Source organism: Canis lupus, chromosome 14 (genome assembly GCF_048164855.1).
Source record: "Canis lupus baileyi chromosome 14, mCanLup2.hap1, whole genome shotgun sequence".
Lineage (NCBI taxonomy): Eukaryota > Metazoa > Chordata > Mammalia > Carnivora > Canidae > Canis > Canis lupus.
Genome location: NC_132851.1, coordinates 11,088,792 through 11,113,877, shown reverse-complemented (window position 1 = coordinate 11,113,877; position 25,086 = coordinate 11,088,792). Strand labels below are relative to the sequence as shown.

General features: G+C 37.9%; 1 protein-coding gene and 1 long non-coding RNA gene across 4 annotated transcripts in view; one reads left to right on the top strand and one right to left on the bottom strand.

Moving 5' to 3' along the window:
- The first annotated feature begins 1,589 nt into the window (after positions 1–1,589).
- Positions 1,590–25,078, top strand: LOC140603714 (uncharacterized). Of its 2 annotated transcripts, XR_012006681.1 has the most exons (4): positions 1,590–1,928; positions 3,250–3,307; positions 13,748–13,819; positions 24,696–25,078. It is a non-coding gene; the product is annotated as an uncharacterized lncRNA (long non-coding RNA). The 2 variants fall into 2 exon arrangements; XR_012006680.1 differs by lacking the exons at positions 1,590–1,928; positions 3,250–3,307 and adding an exon at positions 12,917–13,429.
- The window catches only part of EMC2 (ER membrane protein complex subunit 2), a 176,774-nt gene continuing 154,929 nt past the window's right edge, over positions 3,242–25,086 (bottom strand). The window contains exons 14-16 of one of the 2 annotated variants that reach the window (XR_012006669.1): positions 14,766–15,126; positions 5,846–5,922; positions 3,242–5,589 (exon numbers count right to left, since the gene is read on the bottom strand). The gene's annotated coding sequence lies outside the window, so the exon portion shown is untranslated. The remainder of the gene's footprint in view (positions 5,590–5,845; positions 5,923–14,765; positions 15,127–25,086) is intronic. The other variant, XR_012006671.1, reaches the window with a different exon arrangement.

Here is a 25,086-nt window from a genome sequence, read left to right as displayed (position 1 = left end):
CACTTATATACTGATTGATTATTCATGAGTGAAAAGACACTTGTTATGTGTTTTGTCTATCAGAGCCAACATTGGGACAAGATATGGGTAGGTAGATAACTAATTATATACAAGTATGAAGATTAGCACAAATCAGAAAACCACTAAAGTACATTCACAGCCAACACAGAAACATTATGCTATCTGCACCTGTAAGAAACACTAGACAAAAAACAATGAAGCCCATTAGAAAGTCCTCAGTTTGGGGGATAAGAATTTTTTTTTTTTTTTTTTGAGACTTGTGGCTTCCTTGAGCTTCGAAAGCCAATGAAGACAGCAGAACTAGTCCCCCTTGGAAAGGCGTTTGTTTATTCTGCTTATCTGCAGCCAAAGCTAACAATCTTAATGGTTTTAAAGACCTTAATGTTTCACAGTAGTAGGAAGGCCTAATTTGCAGACAGAGGTATCTATAAATGAACATATCTTCAGAGTCTTGACATACTGTTAAACTAACTTAAAAGCATTCAGACTTAACTATTTCTAAACAATGAGTAGAGGCAAACAAAGATGATGAGTTGGTTATCTTTTTTCCTCAGTTAAGATACAGTAAAATTAAAAAAAAAAAAGATACAGTAAAATTACAGAAAAGAAGGAAGGAGGAAGCAAGGAGGGAGGGAAAGAAGGAAGGAAGGAAGGAAGGAAGGAAGGAAGGAAGGAAGGAAGGAAGGAAGGAAGGAAGGAAAGAAGGAAAGAGGGAAAGAAGGAAAGAGGGAAGAGAGGGGCAGAATGAAAAATAGCATGAGCAAAACATAATGTGGATACTATGCTACTTTCATTTATATATTCCTAACTCATAAAACATGCCTTATACAGTAAATATTTAACCCTCGCTATGAAGTGAACTAATAAGAGAAGAAAGAAAGAAAGAATATCAATTAGAAACTGAAATATGTGAATATAAAGTTAATTATGAAACCATTTAAAATCTGAACTACTTTGTTACTGTTTTCATTCATGTAGACTCTCAGCTTCTCATTTTAAAACTTCATTCTTTTACATGATCAAACTTATATAATACTTAATTATAAAGTACTTAAATAATTTCATGGGATCCCCCCAAAAATGCTATGGAGTAAACACCATTATTCCTCTTTTATAGAAAACATGAATTCAGGAAGATTAAGTGATGCCCAAGGCCACAAGTAATAGAGCAGAACTCCACACAAGTTTCAATTCTGAAACTACTCTGAGTATCAGCCTCAACTGATGTCAGTGGAGAATAACATTGAGCTTATTGCAGTGTTTCAATTGCACATAGTGGTTACAAAAACATGCTTTGGTGTCAAGACTCCCAGTCCCACAAATTACCAGTTGTGGGATCTTGAGCAAGTTATTTCAGCTCTCTGATTCTGTTTCTCCAACTGAAGAACTGAGCTAGTAATAGCTACCCCATAGATTTGATATAAATATTAAATGAGATAATATGTGTAGTACATTTAGCACACATTCCATCAGCAGAAATCATAGTATATTTTATCCAACTGAATCTATGTCATAGTGGGTATTGTTTATGTGGAATTCTGAGGACATCCAGACTATTTATGGCAACATCAGTTCTTTCTGTTTTTTCTTGTCACTCTGCCCATTTATAAACTTATACTGCTTAAAAGTTGAATTCTTTGATTACTCAAAGTTTGGGTAGATCACATGTTAAGTAAGATATATGTGAAGTCCTGGGTCTGGGAGAGCCAGTATGTAAAAGAAGTCTCTCTAGTTAAGAATTCACTCGGAAGATTTTCTGAAAGTTCCATTCCACATTTGTAAAATTTAGGAGGCAATGGAAGTCTCTTGCATGACCAGAAATCAAAGGCCTGAGTACCTATCTTGGGCCCTGTTGCAAATGCTTAACACACATTAGCTCATTTCAACTTGACACAAATACCCTTGAGGTAAGTAAGCTTTATTACCACCATCCTCATTATATAAAGATGAATAACCACTGAGAAGTTAAATAATTTGACCAAGTTAATCCAGCTAGTAAGTAACAGGGATGATTAGAATCCAGTACCAGAGTCCATGGTAGTACCCACTGCACTATATTGTCTTTCTCCAGACTGTCCTATCACTTATCAATCACATATTTACAAGGAGTCTACAGAATGATGCAAGGCACTTCTGTACTCTACCCATCAAGTCTCTGTCAGTTCATAGAGACATCTGTAATAGATGCGGTTGATATCCTTCTCATAGCCCCTTGGCTCCCTATTTCACTTACAGCTACAGTAAAATTCATGATTAACATATGACGTCTCACACAGGTTTCTTCTTACCCTTCCTGAAGGCTTCTTAGGGACTGTAGGACCTACCAATGACAGGCACAACTTAGAAGGGCAGGAGAAGTAAAGCCCTTAGGGGCAAATGTCAACCAATACAAAATAGAAATTGATAAATAAATGCTTAGCATCCCCATCTTATTTACTTTCTTGGAGGATACCCAAGTGGAACTAAATCTAGTTGGCCCTCGGCAGTAACCTATTCATTAAAACACCTTGTACTGGCTCTTCTTTCCCCTTCCTTACCTCAATTTCCATACTTCTTCACTTGTGTTTTCTAGGACCACCTTTAAATAAACTACCTTCACCTTCACCTTAAATAAACTATCTTTGCGTCGTCTTGTGGTCTGCTTTAGGAAAATTAAAATCAAAATAATCTCAGCTGGGTATCTAGAAGTTTCCTGCTATCTCTAATAACACAATCCCCTTGATTCCAGTTCCATCTACATCAGACTGCCAAGGACCATACATCATGGGAAGAGTAGAAATAGGATGAGGAAGGAAGGATTCCAGAAAGAGACTTTGATCCTTTGGATTCTTCAGATTGAAACAAAAATACTTCCTCTTATGGGTGCTGACTATTCTCATATATCTCTTCAAGATGCCATGATGCTAACCAAATTTCTTTCTCTTTACTCTTACTAAAGACTTCCTACCAAGAAGACAGAGTAGGAATAGAGAAGGGGCAACAAGGGAAGAAAACACTGAACACCAGAAAAGGATTCCAAAAATCAAAAAAAGTTATTATGTATCTAAAAAGACTGTCATGAATGTGCTTTGTCATTAGGAAACTGAACACTCCTGCTAAGTGATATCCTTCAAAGACATGTAGTTTGGTGGAAAGAATATGCACAAATCTGGAGACATACTGACCTAAGCTGTTTTTCTTTTTCTTTTTTTATTAATGAAGTATAGCTGACATACATTGTTATATTAGTTTCAGGTGTGCAACATACTGATTTGACAATTCTGTACATTACTCAGTTCTCATCACAGTAAGTATAGTCAACATCTGTCACCATACAACATTATTACAATATTATTGATTATAGTCCCCATGCTGTATTTTTTATCTCTATAACTTATTTATTTTATAACTGGAAGTTTGTAGTTCTTAATCCCCTTCAACTATTTTGCCCATTCTTCCACATCCTTCCCCTTTGGCAATCACCAGTTTGTTCTTTGTATTTATGAGTCTGTTTCCGATTTTCTGTTTATTTGTTCACTGTTTTGTTTTTTTAGATTCCCCATATAAGTGAAATCATATGGCATGTGTCTTCCTCTGACAGACCTGAGTTTGAGTGCCAGCTTTACCACAAAGAATATGATAGAAAGCAAATTAACTTCTTGAAGCCTGATTTTTCACACATATACAATGGTGTGGAAATATTTACTTCCCCCAAATTGTTAAAGATTTAAATGAGATAATGTGTGCAACAATTGCTGGCAGATGTTTAATAAATGTTAGTTTCCTTTCTTTGTCTACCCATGCCCCATCCCAACCTGCTACCACACAGAGAAAATACCACGGGAAATTTTCTTAATGATTCTCAATCTTACACATGGAGGGGACTCTACTACTCTGTTGCATTAAACTCAGAAATTCTTCTAAACTTTTATGGTAAAAAAAAATGGATTTGCTGAGCATTTCTTTGTGAGCATTACATGCCAGCTTCTACAGGTTAATCAAGGAAAACTAATGAAGTCAGGAAAGATGCAAATAAACATTAGGTATTGAAACTGCAACATATACATGTTAACAAAAGTAAAGATGTGGGAAGTCAATTTAAGACAAAGGAAAGGGATCTCTGGGTGGCTCAGTGATTTAGCCCCTGCCTTTGGCCCAGAGTGTGATCCTGGAGTCCCGTGATCCTGGAGTTTCAGGATCGAGTCCCACATGGGGCTCCTTGCATGGAGCCTGCTTCTCCCTCTGTCTGTGTCTCTGCCTCTCTCTCTCTCTCTGTGTGTGTCTCTCATGAATAAATAAATAAAATCTTAAAAAAAAATAAAACAAAGGAGAGCTTCTATTATGTGTCATTGGTAATAGCAAGATAAATAAGCCTCTCAATCCCTATGACAAATGGAATACTTTTCAAAAAGCTATTTTATAAAAAATTAAGAAGCAGCAAAGAACATAGATCATCTTTGTCTCTGATTCCAGCACAAATCCTCCTGCTTTTCACATTTCTCCCACACAGTGATTTGACCATTAAGTCATTAGTGATGTGGACATTTAGAGGGTTAGCTTAAGCAACTTTTGTTCATAAACGTGCTTTTTTGTTTTGAATAACTTAGCAAAATGATCTAGCTTCAAATTAGAGAAGCAAGATGTATATGAATAACTGCTCTCCCAGAACCAAAAGGCTGAACTTGAAGATCTCTTTTAACTCTTAGACCTTCCACCTTCTCAGAGCAGGAGTTACACTGAAGATCCAACTAGAAATTGGAGACAGGATGCCCACCCCAAGTTATACCCATTCCATAGAAACAGAGACCGCACAGGGAGCTGTGGTCTGGGGTTGCCCAGCATTCAGCTTGCACTACCATTTATGACATATTACTGTGACTCATCCACTTCTTAGGTGAAAATGTGGACAGAAGGTGAAAATGTGACACAATCAATGCAACATCTGTATATACATGTAGGATTAAGAGAAGTGCAGAACGTTCAGTAGGACAATACTCCATACTTCCAATTTTCAATAACTAAACTCTGACTCTGCTTATTTTTAGATTTTTTTTAAAGTTTTAAAAGATTTATTCATTTATTTAAGAGAGAGAGGGAGAGGGACACCTGGGTAGCTCAGTGGTTGAGCATCTGCCTTTGTCCCAGGGTGTGATCCTAGAGTTCTGGGATCAAGTTCCCCACTGAGCTCCCTGTGAGAGGCCTGCATCTCCCTCTGCCTATGTCCCTGCCTTCTCTCCGAGTCTCCCATGAATAAATAAATAAAATTAAAAAAAAAAAAAAGAGGGAGCATGTGAGTGGGAAGAAGGGCACAAGGAGAGGGAAAGAGAGAATCCTCAAATAGACTCCCCCACTGAACATGGATGGAGCCTGGCTTAAGGCTCAATCCCGGAACTCTGAGATCATGGCCTGAGCCACTCAGGCACTCCAAGTGTTTTTTATTATTATTCAAAGTCCCTAGTTTCTATTCCTTGGAAGCAGTGTTTTATAGAGATAATAGCATTTGTTAATGAAAAAGATAACATCTGGATTTGAATACTTACTCTAAGACTTTAAAAGCTACATAAGCTCTCTGTGCCTCAATTTCTTCACCTGTAGAATTAAGATTGATAATAAAATTTATATGATAAAGTTGTTCTTGGGATTAAATAAAGGTTTAAACCCTTCTGTGAACCATTATGTCTGGCACAAATATGTAATAATTTTCTTTCTTAGAAATGAATACTTGCATAAAGGATACCATGGTTTACCAGGTCATTTGGGATGGCCTTGGGCCTCCCATAGCATTATTACCTTAATAAATAATGGACAATGTTGCCAACAGTGATGGCCTGTTATCATAGCTTACATTTTGTTGCCTCGGTGAAATGGTTTGGATGGTTACTAAAACTTCTACATTATGTCTGTTTTGTCCCATTAATCCATCTAAAAATCAAAACAGAACATAAAGTCACTGAACCATTCTTTTCTATTTTACCAAAAATAGTAAATGTAAGTAACTCCTCTCAGAGCTGAGAAGGTGAGTGGCATTTCAACTACCACAGCAATTCCTGGGCTATTTCTTCTTCTTCTTTTTTTTTTATCTATCTATCATCTATCTATCTATCTATCTATCTATCTATCTATCATCTATCTATCCATCTATATTCTTTATTAGAGTTCTATATGCCAACATATAGCATAACACCCAGTGCTCACCCATCAAGTGCTCGCCTCAGTGCCCATCACCCCAGTCACCCCAACACCTTGTTATTTCTCCTTTTCCACCATCCCTTGTTCATTTCCCAGAGTTAGGTGTCTCTCATGATCTGTCACCCTCACTGATATTTCCCACTCGTTTTTCTCCTTTCCCCTTTATTCCCTTTCACTATTTTTTATATTCCCCAAATGAATGAGACTGTTTAATGTTTGTCCTTCTCCAATGGACTTACTTCACTCAGCATAATACACTCCAGTTCCATGCATGCTGAAGCAAATGGTGGGTATTTGTCATTTCTAATAGTTGAGTAATATTCCATTATATATAGATATAGATATAGATATAGATATAGATATAGATATAGATATAGATATAGATATAGATCTCACACCTTCTTTATCCATTCATCTTTCAATGGACACCAAGGCTCCTTCCACAGTTTGGCTATTGTGGACATTGCTGCTATAAACATCAGGGTGCAGGTGTCCCAGCGTATCACTGCATCTGTATCTCTGGGGTAAATCCCCAGCAGTGCAATTGCTGGGTCGTAGGGCAGGTCTATTTTTAACTCTTTGAGGAACCTCCACACAGTTTTCCAGAGTGGTTGTACCAGTTCACATTCCCACCAACAGTGCAAGAGGGTTCCCCTTTCTCCACATCCTCTCCAACATTTGTTGTTTCCTGTCTTGTTAATTTTCACCATTCTCACTGTTGTGACGTGGTATCTCATTGGGGTTTTGATTTGTATTTCCCTGATGGCCAGGGATATAGAGCATTTTCTCATGTGCTTGTTGACCATGCCTGTCTTCCTCTGTGAAATTTCTGTTCATGTATTTTGCCTATTTCATGATTGGATTGTTTGTTTCTTTGCTGTTGAGTTTAATAAGTTCTTCATAGGTCTTGGGTACCAGCCCCTTTATCTGATACGGCATTTGCAAATATCTTCTCCGTTCTGTAGGTTGTCTTTTAGTTTTGTTGACCGTTTCTTTAGCTGTGCGGAAGCTTTTTATCTTGATGAAGTCCCAATAATTAATTTTTGCTTTTATTTCCCTTGCCTTCATAGATATATCTTGCAAGAAGTTGCTGTGGCCAAGTTCAAAAAGGGTGTTGCCTGTGTTCTCCTCTAGGATTTCGATGGATTCTTGTCTCACATTTAGATCTTTCATCCATTTTGAGTTTATCTTTGTGTATGGTGTAAGAGAATGATCTAGTTTCATTCTTCTGCACGTGGCTGTCCAATTTTCCCAGGACCCATTTACTGAAGAGACTGTCCTTTTTCCAGTGGATGGTCCTTCCTCCTTTGTTGAATACTAGTTGACCATAGAGTTGAGGGCCCATTTCTGGATTCTCTATTCTGTTCCATTGATCTATGTGTCTGTCTTTTTGTGCCAGTACTACACTGTCTTGATGACCACAGCTTTGTAGTACAACTTGAAATCCAGCATTGTGATGCCCCCAGCTCTGGTTTTCTTTTTCAACATTCCCCTGGTTATTCGGGGTCTTTTCTGAGTCTACACAAATCTTAAGATGATTTGTTTTAACTCTCTGAAGAAAGTCCATGGTATTTTGATACGGATTGCATTAAACGTGTAAATTGCCCTGGGTAACATTGACATTTTCACAATATTAATTCTGCCAACCCATGAGCATGGAATATTTTTCCATCTCTTTGTGTCTTCCTCAATTTCTTTCAGAAGTGTTCTGTAGTTTTTAGGGTATAGATCCTTTATCAATTTGGTTAGGTTTATTCCTAGATATCTTATGCTTTGGGGTGCAATTGTAAATGGGATTGACTCCTAAATTTCTCTTTCTTCAGTTTCATTGTTAGTGTATAGAAATTCCACTGATTTCTGGGCATTGATTTTGTATTCTGCCACACTGCCAAATTGCTGTATGCATTCTAGCAATCTTGGGGTGGAGTCTTTTGGGTTTTCTATGTACAGTATCATATCATCTGTAAAGAGGAAGAGTTTGACTTCTTTGCCAATTTGAATGCCCTTTATTTCTTTTTGTTGTCTGATTGCTGAGGCTAGGACTTCCAGTACTATGTTGAATAGCAGTGGTAGGAGTGGACATCCCTGTCGTGTCCCTGATCTTAGGGGAAAGGCTCCCAGTGTTTCCCCATTGAGAATGATATTTGCTATGGGCTTTTTGTAGATGGCTTTTAAGATGCTGAGCAATGTTCCCTCTATCCCTACACTCTGAAGAGTTTTGATCAGGAATGGATGCTGTATTTTGTCAAATGCCTTCTCTGCATCTATTGAGAGGATCATGTGGTTCTTGTTTTTTCTCTTGATATGATCTATCACACTGATTGCTTTATGACTGTTGAACCAGCCTTGCATCCATGGTAAATAATCTTCTTAATGTACTATTGGGTCCTATTTGCTAGTATCTTGTTGAGAATTTTTGCATCTGTGTTCATCAGGGATATTGGGCTTTAATTCTTTTTGGTGGGGTCTTTGTCTGGTTTGGGAATTAAGATGATGCTGGCCTGATAGAATGAGTTTGGAAGTATTCCATCCCTTTTTATCTTTCAGAATAACTTTAGTAGAATAGGTATTGTTTCTTCTTTAAATGTTTGATAGAATTCCCATGGGAAGCCATCTGGCCCTGGACTTTATTGTCTTGGGAGGTTTTTGATAACTGCTTCAATTTCCTTGCTGGTTATTGGCCTGTTCAGGTTTTCTATTTCTTCCTGTTCCAGTTTTGGTAGTTTGTGGTTTTCCAGAAATGCATTCATTTCTTCTAGATGGCCTAACTTATTGGCATATAGCTGCTCATAATGTTTTTAAAATCGTTTGTATTTCCTTGGTATTGATTGTGATCTCTCCTTTTTCATTCATGATTTTATTAGTCTTTTGTTTTTAATAAGGCTGGTTAATGGTTTATCTATCTTATTAATTCTTTCAAAGAACCAACTCCTGCTTTTGTTGATCTGTTCCACAGTTCTTCTGGTCTCTATTTCATTGATTTCTGCTTGACTCTTTATTAACTCTCTTCTTCTGCTGGGTGTAGGTTTTATTTGCTGTTCTTTCTCCAGTTCCTTTAGGTGCAATGTTAGCTTGTGTATTTGAGTTTTTTTTCCAACTTTTTAGGGATGCTTGTATTGTAATGTATTTTCCTCTCAGGACTGCTTTTGCTGTATCCCAAAGATTTTGAATGGTTGTATCTTCTCATTAGTTTCCATGAATATTTTTAATTCTTCTCTAATTTCCTGGATGCTCTTTAACCTCCACGTTTTTGAGTTTCTTCCAAATTTCTTCTTGTGACTGAGTTCAAGTTTCAAAACATTATGGTCTGAAAATATGCAAGGGACAATCCCAATCTTTAGGTATTGGTTAAGCCCTGATTTGTGACCAGTATGTGGTCTATTCTGGAGAAAGTTCCATGTGCACTTGAGAAGAATGTGTATTCAGTTGCGTTTGGATGTAAAGTTCTGTGAATATCTGTGAAATCCATCTGATCCAGTGTATCATTTAAAGCTCTTGTTTCTTTGGAGATGTTGTGCTTAGAAGATCTGTCATTTGCAGAAAGCGCTGTGTTGAAGTCTCCCAGTATTAGAATATTATTATCTAAGTATGTCTTTACTTTGGTTATTAATTGATAAACTTGGCAGCTCCCACATTAGGGGCATAAATATTATTATTGTTAGGTCCTCTTGTTGTATAGATCTTTTAAGTATGATATAGTGTCCCTCTTCATCTCCTACTACAGTCTTTGGAATAAACTTGAATTATCTGATATAAGGATTGCTACCCCTGCTTTCTTTTGAGGACCATTTGAATGGTAAAAGGTTCTTCAACCTCTTATTTTCAGGCTGTAGGTGTCCTTAGGTCTACAATGAGTCTCTTGTAGACAGCTAATAGATGGGTCTTCTTTCTTATCCAGTCAGAAACCCTGTGTCTTTTGATGGGATCATTAAGCCCATTCACGTTCAGAGTTACTATTGAAAGATGTGAATTTAGTGTCATCATAATACCTATTCAGTCCCTGTTTTTGTGGATCGTTTCCTTGGACTTCCTCTTTCTTTTACAGAATCCCCCTTAATATTTCTTGCAGAGCTGGTTTGGTGTCACATATTCTTTCAGTTTCTGCCTATCTTGGAAGCTCTTTATCTCTCCTTCTATTCTGAGTGAGAGCCTTGCTGGAAAAGTATTCTTGGTTGCATGTTCTTGTCACTTAGGACCCTGAATATATCCTGACAGCCCTTTCTGGCCTGCCAGGTCTCTTGGAGAGGTCTGCTGTTAATCTGATACTTCTCCTCATATAGGTTAGGGATCTCTCGTCTCTTGCTGCTTTAAGGATCTTCTCTTTATCTTTGGAATTTGGAAGTTTCACTATTAAATGTCAGGATGTTGAATGGTTTTTATTGATTTTAGGGGGGGATCTCTCTATCTACTGCATCTGAATGTGTTTCCCTCCCCAAATTAGGGAACTTCTCAGCTATGATTTGTTCAAATATGCTTTCTGGTCCTCTGTCCCTTTTGGCACCCTCTGGAACCCCAATTAACAGTAGATTTTTCCTTCTGAGGCTGTCATTTATTTCCTTTAACCTTTGCTCTTGGTCTTTAAATTGCTTTTCTGTTCTTTCCTCAGCTTCCTTCCTTTCCAACAACTAGTCTTCTATGTCACTCACTCTTTCTCTACCTCATTAACCCTCATCATTAGGACCTCCTTGGATTGCATCTCATTTAATTGGTTTTTAATTTCAGCCTGATTAGATCTAAATTCTGCCATCATGAAGTCTCTTGAATCCTTTATGCTTTTTTCCAAAGCCACCAGTAGCTTTATAATTGTGCTTCTGAATTGGCTTTCTGACATTGGATGTAATCCAAATTCTGTAACTCTGTGGGAGAGAGGACTGTTTCTGATTCTTTCTTTTGTGGTGAGTTCTTTCTAGTCATTTTGCTCACTGCAGAGTGGCTAAAAATGAGTTGTACTGGAAAAAGGAAGAAAAAGAAACAAATAAAGAAAAATAACAACAACAACAACAACAACAACAACAAACAAGGATGGGTATCCTCTGGTTCTATATACTACAAATTCCTTGACTTCCCCTGGAGCTTTCCAGCGCTGCTTGGTCAATAACTTGCTTTTCCCCCGTCCTTCCAGATGGTCTTCTGGGGGAGGGGCCTGCTGTGCTGACTCAGGTGTGTGCACCTGGGGAGATGCCCCAACCCCTTGCCAGGTGCTGGCTCAGTCAGAGCTGTGTACCCCGAGGCCCCTGTTCCCTGGCGTCCGCCCCTCCCAGGCACAGGGTGACACCAGGAGGGACACCACCCCTGGCGGCGGCCGCCCCCCAGCCCTGGAGTCAGCTCCCCCATAACCACCGCAGCTCCCAGTCCGCAGGGGCCTGGATGCTCGGGGGGCGGGGGGCGCTGCCCCGCACAGCTCGGGGCCCGGGGCAGGAGCGTCCCCGCTGTCCCGGGCCCTCCCCGCCCCGCCTGTCCCGGGGGAGCAGGGTCCCGGGCTGTGTCCCCCGCGCCCTGGGCAGCCCCCTCCGCCCGGAGCCCCCGCCCGCCCCCCGGCTCCTCCCCGAGGCCCCCCGGCGCGGCTCTGGCCCTTCCCCGAGCTCGGCCCGCTCTCCCCCGGGCGCCCTCCCGCTAGCGGCTCCGCTGCCTCCTGCGGTCCCGCCCGAGCTCCCTGCGAGCGCCCTCCCGGCGGGAAGACTCCGGGGATCGTCGCGGCCCCGCCCCGCTGGAGGCGGCTTCATCTTTGCCCCCTTCCCGCCGCGTCAGAAGCGAAACCTTCTCTCTGTAACGTTCCAGCTGTTCTCTCTAAATCAGGTTGAATTCGTAAGTTTCAGGATGGTTTGAAAGTTATCTAGCTAAGTTGGTGGGGCGGGTGACTTGGGGACCCTTCTCCTCCACCATCTTGCCCCGCCCCTTCCTGGGCTATTTCAATGAATATATAGTATTTTCAGTGTATCAGTCCCTATGGGCTACAGAGTGGTGGAAAATATTCATTAAAAAGCTTTAAACAGCACAGAATCAAACATTTACGGAAGTACTCCAACAAGCACTGATAATCAGTGACAGAACTACCATTACATACAAAGAACCATATGTTCTAGCTGAAATAGAAGAGCTGTCACAATTGTCTATCCTTTGGTTCCTTAGGTCACAGATGATGAAACCGAGACCCAGAGAGGCTGAAGTGTAGTGAAATAAATTTCCTATGAACAAAGTTGAATTACAACTTGAAGTTCCAAGCAATGGCTTAGCAGTAAACTTTTGGAACTTAGTATATTTCTAAGTTGGTACATGTTGGTATATTTTCCTAGTTTGGTATGAAAGTCAGTGTACTCTAAAGATCTTATAATGTGAAAAGAAATAAATTTCTTTTCTGAGAGCATAAATTTATCATAATGTCATATCCCAGTATAATAGACCATAACAAAAAAATAAAGAAGTTTTGTCTACTTTCTCTACCTGCTTTTTAAGAAATCTCTCCCAAATCTTCCATTAAACACTGATAAGAATTTTGGACAAAAATAATCTAAGGAAATAAAATGCATTACTATAGGATCACCATTAAATGTCCAACTGGGATTATACAATGGGATTCCACTTACACATAGTAATTTGTCTGATTTGAGTTTATCTTATAAAACAAGTTATTTTTACAGTTCTTATGTTTTGCTTACTTTGACCTCATAAAGAAACCATGATAAATACCTGAGAACTAACTGTGGCATGCAATCATGTGTTGCCCAGATTCCCCTTCAAGAACATGGAATTTATCTATCTACTGGGAGTGCTGCCTAAAGATGGTCCTCTGCTGTCAGAACCTGTTTGGAGAACTGTGTCAGAAGAAAACTGCTTTGCCTAAGGTTACCTCTACTTTGAGGGGAAGCCACTATCCAATGTCCTCATCCTATCCAAATCATTGCAGGGATATAAAAGTCCAGCCACCTTGCCCCCAACTCTAAAGTGCCATCCCAGCTCCAGTGCTCCCAAAGGACCTGCTGAAGTCTTCAGGAAAACTATATCACAGCTTCACTTCTTTGCCCAGCTCTGCTTCCCTCCCCTGCAACTATCAGTACTCATCTCCAGAGTGCTTCTCAGTATCTTGTACATTAATGTCCAACTACTAGGGGAGCCCAACCTGCAACAATCTAGAAGTAAAGACCACAATAATTACAACTGAATTTGCATCAATATAGAAATGGTTGAAAATGAAGGACCTATTAAAGGAGACCTCATCTGCTGCTTCTTGTCCAGGGCTTTGGTTAGTGTAATCTGTATGGCCTCCTAGGAAGTATCCTAAATAAAATGCAGATGCATTTTATTTAATAATTATCTGGGTGCTAATGAATTCCTAGATGAAAGCTTTGCTGTCATGAGATATTAGGCTTCTGAGTCACATTCATCTTGGTGATTTCTATTAAGGCAGTGACCTTTCCTGAGCCATCATTGGAAACTGGTCTCTTGCCCGCTCTACAGCTTCTGCCCCTAGATGTTGTCCAGCATTTCCTAGTATGGAAAGGATACCTAGCAACAATTTATTGAGCTGGTTCACTTTTCTATTTGTCTTTTCCTCTCACAGAGAGAAGAAAAAAGTGACCCATCTGGTTTATTTTTCATTTAGGAAGATCCAAGATATTGACCTCTCTGTATAGTAAGTATGCTTTAGTCTTATACTACTCAATTAAGGCAGTTTTTATTAGAATAGTACAGGTTCAGAACATTCTACTAGTACAGTTCTATACTTGGAATATAAATTTAATTACATTTTGCTTCCCACATCTTTTTGGCTATCGCATTTACTTTGTCCACTAATTCATTCACTTATTCTCATGTTCATTCATATGATATACCTATTTGGGGTCTACCATGAAGCACATATTTTAATATTTGTGTGAAGTAAGTACAGCATTCAATGCTCATCTGCTGGCCCTCATCCAAATGCCCTTGTTTGAAGTCAATTAAATTTTTGAGCCTTCACTCCGAGTTTCTCACAAAAGCCTCCGTCATTACATAACTCATTTATCATTGGAATCTATCTGAATGCTATTAAAACTCTACCACTAGTTTATTAGCATGTAAGTATTAAGTTTGATTCCTCCTCCATCTCTTTTTATAGGAATTGTCATAGTTGGACTTTCTAGCTCATACTTTTCGACATCTCTGGATCTCTTCCTCCTTCCTTCCTCTTGCTTCTTGTCTTTGCAAGTTCCATTCCTATTCCTTTTAATCTCTGACCACAATTAGTGCATTTCTTTGGAAAATATTTTTAAAACCAAACTAAAATGTCAAATGTAATTGATATGCACTCAGAAGTAACCCAAGGGAAATAAAGGGGAAATATTAATTTAGGCTTAGTGAAAATGGGAAAAGACTTTTAGTTTGGGCTAAAGCAAAAGAGAAAGAGAAATATTGCAGGGAATATTGCAATATGTTGGACAGAAATTATTGTATAAGTAATATCTATTCAAGATACCTGAAAAGGATTTTAAAAACCAAAAGTCTGTAACCCTGTGTAATAACTTAGTCTTCTTTATTAATAAAGATCATTTCAATTCATTAACATGAATAGGAAATACCCAAATACAAATAAACCTTACCAAAAAGTTCTCCCCAATCTTCTCATAAATTATTGTTTGTCAGGTTCTTAAATGTTCCAAATATAGTATACAAGAAGGTAGTATTCTTATTACTTTCTCGGAAGATAAAGTACTGGGGCTAAGTAAGATGAAGCAATTTATTTGAAGGTACAGTTGAGGGACTTGAATTCAGGTAGTCTGCGCCACAGTATACACTCTTCATTACGACATCATAGTGTCCCACTGATGTAAGGTCTGGAGCCCTGGAGAATATATCTGGCCAAGTGGAGAAGCCAATCAGAGTTTGTGGCTTTGGACTTTCAAAGTGAACTCAGGCCTTTTGGCATTTACATCTTCCTTGTGGTGGACAAAATGCAAACTTCTATTTGGAAAGGAGAAAGAAAGTGGTCTGAATGGCTTCAAGGTTTTTGAACATCAAATAGTTCTTACTAAAGAACATACAATCACTGAAGTGTATCTGTATCCGAGTCAAAACACACATGGATTTGACAGCAATCTGATTCACAAAATATGCACAGCCATTTCGTGGTTATCATGGTTCCAAGTTAAATACAAGGCTCTGTCTTGCCTTCTCTCCATTAATTAATTCCTGACTGGAATTGCTCTTCCAAGGGCATGCCAGTGGACATGCATTGAGGAGCTTCACTATTCAGGAAATGATGTTAGCAAGATTAATGGGTTTGGCAGGGTAGGTGACTTGGGGGCAGACCTAGTGGGAGCTGACTCCTCCCACATGGCCCATGTCAGCAGCAGCGATCACTGGAAGGCACTTTCAGTCTGCAAGTTGCACAATGGTTGAGGTTTTTTTTTTTTTTTTTACATGTTCTTCAAAGTCTGTAGATTAAGGGATGGGCAAGTAACTGTGCCTGCAACTTGGTAGTATGGACTGGTAAGATCAAAGCAAGGGAAATTGTACAAGTTGTCCACTTGAATACTAAAGAAACAAAGAAAGCCCAGCGAACTCACCCAAATATTGCTTCTTTTTCTCTGAATTCTTTAATTTTCTGATCAAGAAGTTTATGTTCTAAATGACTGGTTAGCAAAGCAGCAGAAGTGACTCACAGTTGAGATTTTGAGATTGCTACCTGACTTACAATATATAGAAGACCTAGGCTTTTTATTTTGCTGCCAATGAAGATAATAAGTTGGCATAACTCAAATAGCCATGTCAAGCAAATCTAAGCTGTAATGATTTACAGAAGAGCAATAAGAAAGTAGTATAAGCTTGAAGAAGAAATGAACTAGAGCCAGGATGCCACTGGAGCATGAAAGTCTCACATAATACATTTCTTATCGAAAAAAATTTTAAAAGTTGGACTACCTTCCCCACTGTGCTTTCTCATTTTAACATTGCATGTTCCTATGTTATGTCAAATGTATGCTTAGAGCTACATAGATCAGTTTATCTTGAGTTGAGGGGCTTTCAGTAACGAATCATAGCACCAATTCTTAGATGAGTCTTGTTAAAGCTCTGGTCTTGTGGAACATTCCAGAGCCTGATGCTGAAAGTGAGATAAACTGGACTTGACCTAGCTCAAACATTGGTTAACTATGTGAAATTGGGCAAGCCAACCAGCTCCTTTCCTCATTTGGAAAATTATACTGATCCTTACATTTCTAATATTTGATTCCCAAATATTCATTATTCTTGTGGCCTTTGGTAAAATTGTTAAATATTATTTTAATTATCTTAATATTTCTTGAGCTAGAAAAATATTAAGTGGTTTCCAGTTTCTTTAACCCCAGAAACCTATGAAACAAGGGACACTATCTTTATCCCCACTTTTTTTTTAACACAGAAATAATATGGACTTGAAGAATCCAAGAGTTGGTACCCAGAAAATAAATATCAGTCCTGAACAAATATATGAATATATACCTTTCTGGTAATTTATAACAGATCAGTTCACTGATAGAAAAATGTAGTCACAGTGGTTACTTGGCATTCATAATTAGAGTTAGAAGGGAGATGAGATCAAAGATGTTGCTGAGGAAGAATGAAATCAGACAACAGTATACACAAGAACCCTTACCTAGCCAAACTCTGTCACCAGTTCTTATCTGTATATCAAGTCTCATCCCAATGAGAGCACTATGTATCCATCTGAAGCATCAGCCTGTTTCCTTTGAGCCCAGTTGCACATCACCAGACTATAAGACAAACATCCCTTGGCTCTATAATCTGAAATATCAACTACAATCTACTAGCTACTGAACAGCCATTATGTTGAAGGGGTCAAGAACATGTTGTTATTCCCAGATATTTTATATGATTTTTTTGCATCTTCGTGGGTTCCCTAGTTTAGGAAATTTAGTGATTTTGATTTTTTGCTCTTAATGTTTTCTCTCAGGCATTAAGGTTATTTAAAACCCTAGAAATAGGTATCCCTGGGTGGTGTAGCAGTTTGGCGCCTGCCTTTGGCCCAGGGCGTGATTCTAGAGACCCGGAATCGAATCCCACGCCAGGCTCCCGGTGCATGGAGCCTGCTTCTCCCTCTGCCTGTGTCTCTGCCTCTCTCTCTGTGTGACTATCATAAATAAATAAAAAAATAAAATAAAAAACCCTAGAAATAGAAGATTTCACTGTCCATTGGTATATATAAACTCTATTTTAATCTACAAATTTTAAATATCTTTCCAATGTGACCAAATTTTCATTTCCTTCATGTTTAATTGAAAAAACTCCATATTTATAGAATCCTGAAAATTGAGGCAAATATTGACTAGCGTGGACAATAAGTCTTCAACGAGTAAATGATATATATAATTCCCATGTATATTATATTTCGAGGACAAGATCAGGTTTTATACAATTTATCCAGTCTTTTGCATGCTGTGACCACCATCTATCCAAACATCCCACAACACAGATACTGCACACTGCTAGCCCTGTAAAGACCTTATTTTTAATAACCTTTCCAGGTGATACCCATGGACACTTAAATTTCGGAGCCACTGAAATTATTTTGTGGCCTATTTATTTCCTAATGTCTTTATTCTGTTGTACTAGGGTATACATGCTCATGTATCTGTCTAATTGCTAGGGACCATCTCAACATGATTCTCCTTAAATTATGCTGGGTACGGAGACACAGATGGTTAAGCAATTATTTGATGATTTTTGATGGAGAAGACAAGAAGAATGATAACAACCATTACAATGAAATTTATTTATTATTTTTAAAAATATTTTATTTATTTATTCATGAGAGACACAGAGAGAGAGAGAGAGAGAGAGAGAGAGAGGTGGAGACCAGGCAGAGGGAGAAGCAGGCTCCATGCAGGGAGCCTGATGTGGGACTTAATCCCGGGTCTCCAGGATCAGGCCCTGGGCCAAAGGCAGGTGCTAAACTGCTGAGACACCCAGGCTGCGGTGAAATTTAACCTTAGAATGCTTTCTTTCATTAGGTTGGATTTGGGGATTAAATTAATTTCAGGTTTATTGTTTGCATGCTAAAGGCATGCATGTATATATATATACACACACACACACATATGTATATACACGCACACATATATATGTATGTATACACACACACATACACATCTCAAAGCTCTTGAGTATTTTAGGAATAGTTTAAGTTGAAAAAGTCAACTGCTTCTCTTATGGAAAAAAAAAACTTTTAGATAAAATCTTCAATTAACATTCAGAAACCATCTGAATGTTACATATCACAAATACATCTTATATCACTCAATCCATTGCAGTCTATTGAGAAAATCAGCATTGCTTACTTGTTTCTCAGGAGCATTTACCTATATAGTTATTTCCCTCCCATGATCAAGTAAAGAAGGAAACTATAGACTCCTCAAAATCTTTATATGTGTAGGCTAATTGAATTTAAATTAAAAAAACTTTATAAAACCTGACTGTAAGCTGACCTGAGATTTTTTTTATGTGTGAGGTTTTACAAGGCAAGAGGGAAATAAAACTTGTTTGTTTGTTTATCTAACCAGCACACACATTTTTCAAACAATTTAGGTTTGGCATCACCCACAATGCATCTGGCCAAACACTTTTTCTCCTTAATTTTTATAACCAAAGAAATTTTCAAGGAAATTTAATCCACATGTTTTTGATTCATTCCATATCCAGTAATGTTTCAGTGAGAGGTATTTGATTTTAAGCACCTTGGAAAAGATTCTATCATCAACAGTTCCTAAGAGTACAGGTAAATTGGTGTAAATAATAGAGAAACTGAAGGGGAGAGACTTAGGCATAGAAAGATTCACCCAAAATGTAATCCTAAGCAGCCTTTCCTAAAGGTTCCAGTAAGTTAGAGTGGCCTGTTTTAGGACTTCGAATTCCCAGTGTGGCCAAATCAGAATTAGTTTACCAGTAGCAGTTCCATTTGCATAGAAACTCCAGAGTTGAGTATTCAATAAAAAGATGCATAACACAGTGTTCACCTTAAAGAACTTCCAATTTAGCAAGTGAAGATAAGACTCAATATACAATAGTAATATTCTACCTTAAAAATTCAAGATAGGGCAGCCTGGGCGGCTCAGTGGTTTAGCGCCACCTTCAGCCCAGGGCATGATCCTGGAGACCCAGGATCGAGTCCCACATCAGGCTCCCTGCATGGAGCTTGCTTCTCCCTCTGCCTGTGTCTCTGCCTCTCTCTCTCTCTCTCTCATTCTCTCTCTATGAATAAATAAATAAAACCTATTTTTAAAAAGGAAAAAACCCTTCAAGATAGACTGTCTAGTTCTTTATGTAGCTTATACCAGCAAATTCACTTAAATCCTAATAACACATGCATATATACAGACACATACACGCAAAGGACTGAAGTCTCAGATGTCAGGAACTAAGATCTTATTCCATTCAATTTAACTACAATGTATTTTTTATCTTGCATGACATACAAAGCATTTTGAAAAATAGTTTATGTTTAAATATATTTTAATAATAATAATAAAGTAAATAAATAAAATAAAATTTGTTTTCTTGCCTGGTTTATAGATTAGTCTGCAGAACTGAAAAGAATATTAAAATTGGAATTGATGACCCTTGAGATTGGAGAGCTAAGCTAGAAAGCCATGAATATCTTTTTAATAAAAAGTTGGAGTTCAAATTAAATTCCAGTCCATTTACACAGAGAATATCATGGCCATGCCATTACTACATTTGACACAGCAAAAGCTGTCACAAAAGAATTAGTTATTACTACATTTTACCTAATCAAATAGCAGAGTCTGCCATTGTACCAGGAGCCTATCATATCATAGTCCTCAGGTAGACCACAGCACCTTAGTCAGAAAAAAACCTAAATGTGCAGATCCTCTTAATAAAATGCTGGTCTGTACATTTGTTTTTTAATTGATTAGTTATTCTAAAATAGCATTCATTTTATACATTTCTAACTCTTGACTCCTCAGTTTATATCTTGTACATTTTACTCAAATGCACATACGTCCAAAATAAAACCACTGAATATACCCACAGATTGAATCAGATTATATTTTTCAAAAATGGCCTCAACAATAATTTCCATCCTGCATGCCCTCCTGCAGTGTGACTTTATCACATTCCCCATCGAGAACTGGAATCTATTTCTCCATCCCCTTGAATCCGAGAGGCTCTGACTGCTTTAGCCAATAGAGGAATAGGACTAATGTGTCACTGTGCCAGTTCCAGGCATATCTCTTACCTAGCCTGGCAGCTTCTGACTTCCTAGAAGCAGCCACCATGCAAGAAGTATGATTCCTCAAGACAACAGTCTAAGACACATGAAAGGGCCTTGAAGGATGAGACACCATGAAGGAAGAGACCAGCCACAGAATACCAAGAAACCTAACATGTAGGTGAAGAAGTCAAATTGGAATCCTCCAGCCTCAGCTGCCCCAGCTCCTATCAAAGGGATGAGAGACAAACCACCAGCCAAGACATTTGCTCAACTTTCTCACACCTAAAATCATGAGTAAAATAAAATGGTTGTTTTAAGCACTGAGTTTTGGGGCTGTTTGCTATAAAGTAATAGACAACTGAAACACAGGCTACAGGGAGCTTCCTTTTCTATACCCAAACCTGTACTAATCTGTGAAAAGAGAGTTTAAGGGACCTAGAAAGCAAGTTGCTGCACTCAAGAAGTCTGCAATCCAGTGAATGCCAAAAAATATAATACTACAGGAGAAGGACCAACAAAGAAACTATCAAGAAGTGCAAATAATAAATTATTAATGGTACTATGCAGAACCACAGCTTCTGGAATCAAAGAGAAAATTAGTCCTCTGACTCAAGTATAGCAGCCAGAGAAAGCTTCTCATAAACAAATTGCATCTTTAAATGATGGCAAGTTAGGACTATTAGAAAGAGGGAAGAAGGCCTTTATAAGGACAAATAGTTTGAGCAAAAGTAGTTAGGAGAAAAATAGAAAGAAAGAAAGGAAGGAAGGAGAAAAGAAAGAGAAGGAGGGATGAGGGAGAGGAGAGAGAGAGAGAAGAAAGAAAGAAGAAAGAAAAAGAAAGAAAGAAAGAAAGAAAGAAAGAAAGAAAGAAAGAAAGAAAGAAGAAAGAAAGAAAGAAAGAAAGAAAGAAAGAAAGAAAGAAAGAAAGAAAGAGAAAGGGAAAGAAAGAAAGGAGGAAGGAAGAAGAAGGAAGGAGAGAGGAAGGAAGGAAGGAAGGAAGGAAGGAAGGAAGGAAGGAAGGAAGGAAGGAAGGAAGGGAGGGAGGGAGGGAGGGAGGAAGGAAGGAAGGAAGGAAAGAAGGAAGGAAGGAATAAAAAAGGATCAAGAAAAGAAAAAAGGAGGAGTATGAGGAACAATAGGAAAACTAGGTTGGCTGGAATAAATAGTTGTTTGGAGTCGAGAAAGTATATTTTGAGACAAAAACTTGTCCTTGAGTAGAGGAATAAGCACAAATACTTGTACAAACACACACACATATTTATAGTGAGATCTAATATATATTATATATATCAAATATCTACATATCATATCAAATATATACATATCAAATATACACATCATATAAAATATATATGTATATTATGTATATATAAAATATATCTCTGTATCTCTGGCCATATGCAGCCTCCTCTTTTGTCCTTGTCATGCCATATAAATATAAACATTTGTTTTCTGTGTATGACCTGATAATAGTTTAGAGAGATAGTACATTAAAAGTTGTTAGAAACAAGATTCCTAGTTGCCACCCAGAATACCTTTTAAAAAAAGATTTGTAATAATGGAAGAATCATAATTTTCTCTGAAAAACCCGAGATTAATTGTCCAGTGCTCTCCTTTATGTAGCGGATAAAGTCTTCAATGATGCACCAACAGTGATGAACATGGTGAAGCATGATTTAATAAAATTAGTTTTATAATGACTCCAAACAATATAGTGTTAATGTCCTACTCTTCATGTTATTGCTTAATGTAAGAGGAAGATGTAGAATATCTTAAAGCTTTCATATCTTTTAGGTAATTTTCCATAAATATTATCACAAATGAATTTTCTTTTTTCAATAACAGCCAGTCATCAAAAAGTTCAAGAACATTCCCTAGAGGAAGCATTCATTGCAAATACTCTACTACATACCTAACAACCAACTATGCAGAAATTAAGGTTAACAGTTAATCAAGACTCATATCTGAATGAAAGGCCACCTCACTTGGATGGCCAAGAGATTATTTGCATGCAGCGTCAACATTTTCTCTGATAACAGACCTGGTGTCAAGCCACAGATGAATAAATGGCCAATCAAAGCCTTGAACCTCTAGATCAATACAACATACCATAAGAATTTTAGTTTGAAAATTTTTAGGTAGGAATTTCCAGTCATCTCTCAGAACAACAAAAAGTCAATTGTAATGATTCATTACAAAGATGATATCTAATTTTGGGAAATATAGTATACATACCTACTTTTTGAGATAAGTTTTCTATACCCCTGGGGTAAATAAATGACTTGTCTTGCAGTATGGAACTATTGAGTATAAATCAATTAAATATCACTTGACATCTCTCAGGGTGGATGATTTAGATATCAGAGTGCTGATCTTAAACTATCCTTTCTGGCAATAATATACAGCAACACTAACTGGATATGGGGGTTATTTCTAGGACATGATAACAAAAGCCAATTACTCAAAATAATTATTCAACATAACTAGCATTGTTAAGTGCTTACAATGTACAAGTTCTATTCTAGTTGTTTTACATTCAGTATTAACTCATTCAATCTTCACAACTCTTTGAGGTAAATTACTATCCCCATGCTACACATAAGGAAACTTAAGTGTTGTGATTATTTCACTTGCTTAAGCTCACATAATTAGAAAGCAGAGAAACCAGGATTCCACTCATGGCAATATGATCCTAGAACTTACATTTTCATTATAGTATTATACTTCCTTTCAGTATAGGGAATTATCTTTTTATTTTCATCATCAGAAATACCTGTTGATCTCATCTAAGTAGTATCATATCATTAACCTACAATTTCAAAGACAGGATAAGAACAAATCACTAAAAATTGCCAACATTTCCACCATCTCGTAGTCTATTATCATGTTTACTGCAAACTATGTTTTGGGTTTTGTTTTGTTTTGTTCGATAAAGAAGTGCACCTTCTCGATTGAAAGTCCACCTAGATAGTCTTCTTCCTAATAGCGCAAAACCTGAGTATGAAGTGACTCCTGTACAGCTCTATTATATTTTCTCTAAATGAGAAAAATCCCAGGTATTTGATGTTTCATCAAATTTCATGTTCAAAATTATGCAAACTATACTTTAAAAAATAAATTCTGAAGAAAGCTTCTAGTTAATCTATGCAATACTTTGGAAACATTCTTTGATGACTTAGGTTTTTGAAGGTACTTCTCACATATGGTTAAAAGCAAAAGAGTGTCCTTGAATTAACCATTCTAGCTGTCAACGAAGTCTTGGTGTTTTCTAAAAATTACACTTAGAATTAAAATACTTTAGGGGTGGGTGCCTGGGTGGCTCAGTGGTTGACCATCTGCCTTTGGCTCGGGTTGTGATCTCGAGATCCTGGGATCGAGTCCTGCATCAGAGGGACTCCACCGCCGGGAGTCTGCTTCTTCCTGTCTCTATGCCTCTGCCTCTCTCTGTATGTCTCTCATGAATAAATAAAATCTTAAAAAAAATACTTTAGGGGCTAAATAAATAAATAAATAACTTTAGGGGCACGTGGGTGGCTCAATCAGTTAAGCATCTGACTCTTGGTTTCAACTCAAGTGACCTCAGAGTTCTAGTATTGAGCCCCACTTTGGGTACCATACTCAGAGGGGAGTCTGCTTGAGGATTCTCTCCCTCTCCCTCTCCCTTTGCCCCTCCCCTCCACTGCTCAGGTGCATTTTCTCTTTCTCTCAAATAAATAAATACTACTTAAAAAAAAAACTTAAGTAAGAAATTACTTACTTAACAAGGTATCTTACCAAAGGTTCATGTGGAATTGCCCTCCACTCAGTTGTTTCTATTCCTTGTATCGGAAAAGAGACAATAGCTGAAGTGAAAGAGATATCACTAATAAATGGCAGTGAAAAGTGGTTTCCCAACTTAGCAGAAAAGTTTTGTTAACTGTTCAGAGATATCTAGGAGGGGTCCATATGAGAAAACCTTTTCCTTTCCTAATAGAGGAATCATGTTATGGTACAAACAGGTTTTTTTTTTTTTTAATTTTTATTTATTTATGATAGTCACACAGAGAGAAAGAGAGAGAGGCAGAGACACAGGCAGAGGGAGAAGCAGGCTCCACGCACCAGGAGCCCGATGTGGGATTCGATCCCGGGTCTCCAGGATCGCGCCCTGGGCCAAAGGCAGGCGCCAAACCGCTGCGCCACCCAGGGATCCCCTACAAACAGGTTTTTAAGAAAGTCTTCCCAACAATGAATTACTGGACTTTCCCTTTGTCAGAATCCTTTCTCTAATGTGTGTTTTTTCTCTTTTAACTCTTTTTTCCAGTTTTGCATGTTTCTGGTAACTTATAAGAAGAAAGAGGGATGAGCCATAGGAGTGACCCTCATCTGCAAACAATAGATTGGCAAAGATACAGGAGGAGAAAAAAATAGTATCAGAGAAATCACAGAAGTTCACCTGCTATTATGACAAGTGAGCTAGACCCAAGTTTCAGAGGTAAAGGAACTAGAGAGTTGAAAATTTCATTAAGTGGTGGCAATTTCATTTACTAGGGCAGGTGTCAACTAATCAATTCACAAATTAAGAGTTTTGTTTCTACCATAATAATTTAATAAAAATACCTGCTACCTCAATTTTTACCTTTTTTTCAGGTATTTTTTTGGGTCCTAAAGATAAAATGGATACATTAAAACTGGGCTTCGGGCACTCAGGTGGC